Source organism: Nycticebus coucang, chromosome 11, assembly GCF_027406575.1.
Source record: "Nycticebus coucang isolate mNycCou1 chromosome 11, mNycCou1.pri, whole genome shotgun sequence".
Classification (NCBI taxonomy): domain Eukaryota; kingdom Metazoa; phylum Chordata; class Mammalia; order Primates; family Lorisidae; genus Nycticebus; species Nycticebus coucang.
The window spans coordinates 34,860,886-34,865,999 of record NC_069790.1 but is presented as its reverse complement, the minus strand read 5'-3'; the positions used below and the strand labels follow the sequence as shown (position 1 = coordinate 34,865,999).

Here is a 5,114-nt window from a genome sequence, read left to right as displayed (position 1 = left end):
GGGTGGTTCAATAGAGGGAAGGTTACTGGTGGGATCACACCTATGTTGCATATTGCAAGGGTACAAGTCAAATCTATCAAGTATAGAACACAAATGTCTTAACACTGTGATTAAGTAAATGAGGTGAAAGCTATGTTAATTAGTAGGATGTAAGCACTCCGATTTGTACAAATAATCAACACATTGAATCCCACAAAGGCATAAATGTATTCATGATCTATGTATACATGACTTAATAAAACAAATAAATGAACAAAGAAACCACAAATATTATTTTGGGTATGTCTGTGAGAGTATTTTTGGATGAGATTTGATTCAGTAGAATGAGTGAAACAGATTTTCTATTCTTATGGGAGTGCCCTCACATAAGAACAGTTCGAGAAGTTGGAAGCATAATCAGAACAAAAGGTTGGCCTTCCATGAGTAAGAAGGAACTCTTATCTGATTATTTTGAGCTCGGACAGCAGACTTTCCCTGCTCTTAGACTCAAACTAAAGCATCAGCTTTTCTTGGGTCTCAAGTCTGCCAGCTTTGAAATGAACTACACTATTTGAACTACAGCTTATCCACTATACATCCTGGGACTTCTCAGTCTCCATAATTGAGTGAACCAATTCCTTATAATAAATCAATCTCTCTCTCTTTATATGTATGTGTGTGTATATATAAAGTATATGTATGTGTGTGTATATATGTCTTTATAGATATATATCTTTTTTTTTGGGGGGGGGTCTTCTTGTAGGGACCGGAAAACCTGCTAGACAAATTCTAAAAGAGCTGTAACACTAGATATATATCTTTTATTGGTTCCATTTTTTTTTGAGAACCCTAATACAACTTCCCACTTGTGGGTGCAGCTGAAAAGTTTTGCCTGGCCTGCTTCTGCATGGTAGGAAGGAAGTGCTACATGAGTAGTGACATTAGTTTCTCCTCTACAAATCAGGTAAGTCATCCTTGGCCTGTAGGGATCAGTGAGTGAGGGAAAACCACAGAGAATGGTAAAAAATCATCAGCAGCATCTCCCAAGGGGGTAAAAAATTGGGTAGAGCACCAGCATAAAGGCTTAGAGGGAATCTGAAGAGAGGAGCTCCATGTATCAACTGGGCGTACGAGGATTAGAATACACATACTAGACTATCTTAAATATTGCCTCAAAGGAAAGCTGAGTCGAGCTAACTCTAATAAGAAAAGCTAATTGGAACTGGATTCAGCCTAGACCAAGGAAAGCACCACTTTAAGAGACACTAATAAACACCAGAAATTATTTTCAGCTGTCTATTATACAGGGGGAAATAACCCTTGTTCAACTTCATAGCACAAATTCATAAGCTCCTAAAAATTACAAGAAACTTTAATAACATACAAAATATCTTTTGATTTGGATAAACTTGGTTCCATACAAATGGTGAAAGCATGACTTATTGTGATAAATTGAGTCGCTATCAGGAAAGTTGGGATCATTGGCAATTAAAAAAAATGTTTAATTTAATTTTTTACATTGATATAATTGTATGAGTATGAAAACAGATCTAATGGCCACTCTAGTAAAAGAGTACCAAAATTGCTTTGAAGGGTGGACTAGGCACTGGCATTGGTGCGTGGCTTCCCAAGAGCAATACCTCGAAGGTGATCGTAGTGGTAATTCAGCATCAAGGTATGTAGCACCTTTTCTGGGATGCGTTTGCAAACTTAGTTGTCAGGCTTAGTGACAAGACAAAAGAGAAATCAGTTCCAGTCTTCTAAAAGGTGGGAAAATGTGGGGAGACAGTACAATATGTTTCCAGATTCCTCTGTTGCCTGCTGGTGCCTTCTCTGGGCCAATAAGCAAGTGTCATCTCTAGTAAGGATGTCCTGCCATTGGGCACATGGAGGCTGAGACAGAATGTTCACCTGAATTTTCAGTGTCTTTAACTTAATATTCAATACTTGGGGGAGAAACAGTTTAGTTTCCTTCATCTTCATAGAGGATAGGACCACCAAACAGAAGTTTGGAGAATACCTAGACTTTTATAGATTGTCATGTATGATAGGGTAGTCCAGCTAGCATATTAAGTGTGTGCAAATGCATAAAGTAATAAAATAGGAAAGAATGTTGCCTATATGATAAGTATCAGCTCTAATTTTATTTTATTTTATTTATTTATTTTTATATTAAACCATAGCTGGGTACATTAGTATGATCATGGGGCACCATACACTTGGTTCATATATCGTTTGACACATTTTCATCACATTAGTTAACATAGCTTTTGTAGCATTTTCTTAGTTATTTTGCTAAGACCTTTACATTCCACATTTACTAGGATTCACATATACCCTTGTAAGATGCACCGCAGGTGTAATCCCATTAGTCCCCCTTCTTCCGCCTCCCTCCCCCCTCCCTCCCCTCCCTTTCCCCTTTCTCCCCATTCTTAGGTTATAACTGGGATATAGCTTTCATGTGAAGGTCCTACATTAGTTTCATAATAAGGGTGAGTACATTGGGTACTTTTTCTTCCATTCTTGAGACACTTTACTAAGAAGAATATGTTCCAGCTCCATCCATGTAAACATGAAAGAGGTAAAGTCTCCATCTTTCTTTAAGGCTGCATAATATTCCATGGTGTACATATACCACAATTTATTGATCCATTCGTGGATCGATGGTCACTTGGGCTTTTTCCATGACTTAGCAATTATGAATAGGGCTGCAATAAATATTCTGATACAAATATCTTTGTTATGGTGTGATTTTTGGTCTTCTGGGTATATGCCCAGTAGGGGGATTACAGGATTGAATGGCAGATCTATTTTTAGATCTTTAAGTGTTCTCCACATCTCTTTCCAAAAGGAATGTATTAATTTGCATTCCCACCAGCAGTGCAAAAGTGTTCCCTTTTCTCCACATCCACGCCAACATCTCTGGTCTTGGGATTTTGTGATATAGGCTAGTCTCACTGGAGTTAGATGATATCTCAAAGTAGTTTTGATTTGCATTTCTCTGATGATTAAAGATGATGAGCATTTTTTCATATGTCTGAAGGCCATGCGCCTTTCTTCTTCAGAGAAGTTTCTCTTCAAGTCCCTTGCCCAGCCTGCAATGGGATCCCTTGTTCTTTTCTTGCTAATGCGTTTGAGTTCTCTGTGGATTCTGGTTATTAAACCCTTGTCGGAGACATAACCTGCAAATATCTTCTCCCATTCTGAAGGCTGTTTGCTTGCTTTACTTACTGTGTTCTTGGCTGTGCAGAAGCTTTTTAGTTTGATCAAGTCCCAATAGTGTATTTTTGAAGCAGCTTCAATTGCCCGGGGGGTCTTTCTCATAAAAAACTCGCCCAACCCAATTTCTTCAATGGTTTTCCCTACACTCTCTTCTAGTATTTTTATAGTTTCATGTCTTAGGTTTAAATCTTTAATCCAGTGAGAGTCTATCTTGGTTAATGGTGAGAGGTGTGGGTCCAGTTTCAGTCTTCTACAGATTGCCAGCCAGTTCACCCAGCACCATTTGTTAAATAGGGAATCTTTTCCCCACTGAATGTTTTTAATTGGCTTGTCAAAGATTACATACCGGTAAGTAGCTGGATTCATCTCTTAGTTCTCTATTCTGTTCCAGACATCTACTTCTCTGTTTTTGTGCCAGTACCATGCTGTTTTGATCACTATCGATTTGTAGTATAGTCTGAGGTCTGGTAGCATGATTCCTCCTGCTTTGTTTTTATTTTTGAGTAATGTCTTGGCTATTTGAGGTTTTTTCTGATTCCATATAAAACGAAGAATTATTTTTTCAAGATCTTTAAAGTATGACAGTGGAGCTTTAATGGGGATTGCGTTGAAATTATATATTGCTTTGGGTAGTATGGACATTTTAACAATGTTGATTCTTCCCAACCATGAGCATGGTATATTTTTCCATTTGTTAACATTCTCAGCTATCTCTTTTCTTAGAGTTTCATAGTTCTCCTTATATAGATCTTTCACGTCCTTTGTTAGATAAACTCCCAAGTATTTCATCTTCTTTGGCACTACTGTGAATGGGATAGAGTCCTTAATTGTTTTTTCAACTTGACTATGTTGGTATATATAAAGGCTACCGATTTATGAATGTTGATTTTGTAACCTGAGACACTGCTGTATTCCTTAATCATTTCTAAGAGTTTTGTAGTAGAGTCCCTAGTATTTTCCAGATATACAATCATATCATCTGCGAAGAGTGAAAGTTTGATCTCTACTGACCCTATGTGGATACCCTTGATCGCCTTTTCTTCCCTAATTGCGGTGGCTAAAACTTCCATTACAATGTTAAAGAGCAATGGAGACAATGGGCAGCCTTGTCTGGTTCCAGATCTAAGTGGAAATGATTCCAATTTAACTCCATTAATATGATATTGGCTGTGGGTTTGCTGTAGATGGCCTCTATCAGTTTAAGAAATGTCCCTTCTATACCAATTTTCTTAAGTGTTCTAATCATGAATGGATGTTGGATGTTATCAAAAGCTTTTTCTGCTTCGATTGAGAGAATCATATGGTCTTTGTTTTTTAATTTGTTTATGTGCTGGATTACATTTATAGATTTACGTATATTGAACCAGCCTTGAGATCCTGGGATAAAACCGACTTGGTCATGATGTATGATTTGTTTGATATGTTGCTGGATTCTGTTTGTTAGAATCTTGTTGAATATTTTTGCATCTATATTCATTAGTGATATTGGTCTATAATTTTCTTTTCTTGTTGGGTCTTTTCCTGGTTTGGGGATCAGAGTGATGTTTGCTTCATAGAATGTGTTGGGTAGTCTTCCTTCTTTTTCTACCTTTTGGAACAGGTTGAGTAGTATAGGTACTAATTCCTCTTTAAAGGTTTGGTAGAATTCTGACGTGAAACCATCTGGTCCCGGGCTTTTCTTTTTAGGGAGATTTTGTATGGTTGATGATATTTCTGAACTTGATATGGGCCTGTTCAACATTTCCACTTATTTTTGATTAAATCTTGGAAGGTGACGTGTTTCCAAGTAACGGTCGATTTCCTTCAAATTTTCGTATTTCTGAGAGTATAGTTTCTTGTAATATTCATTAAGGATTTTTTGGATTTCTGAGGAGTCTGTTGTTATTTCTGATTGATGAGATTAGAGATTTTAC

At 37.2% G+C, this 5,114-nt stretch overlaps 1 non-coding gene across 1 annotated transcript; it reads right to left on the bottom strand.

The window, feature by feature from the left end:
* Nucleotides 1-726: 726 nt before the first annotated feature.
* Nucleotides 727-788, bottom strand: LOC128560582 (U7 small nuclear RNA). Its single transcript, XR_008373067.1, has one exon. It is a non-coding gene; the product is annotated as a U7 small nuclear RNA (small nuclear RNA).
* Between the last annotated feature and the right edge of the window lie 4,326 nt (nt 789-5,114).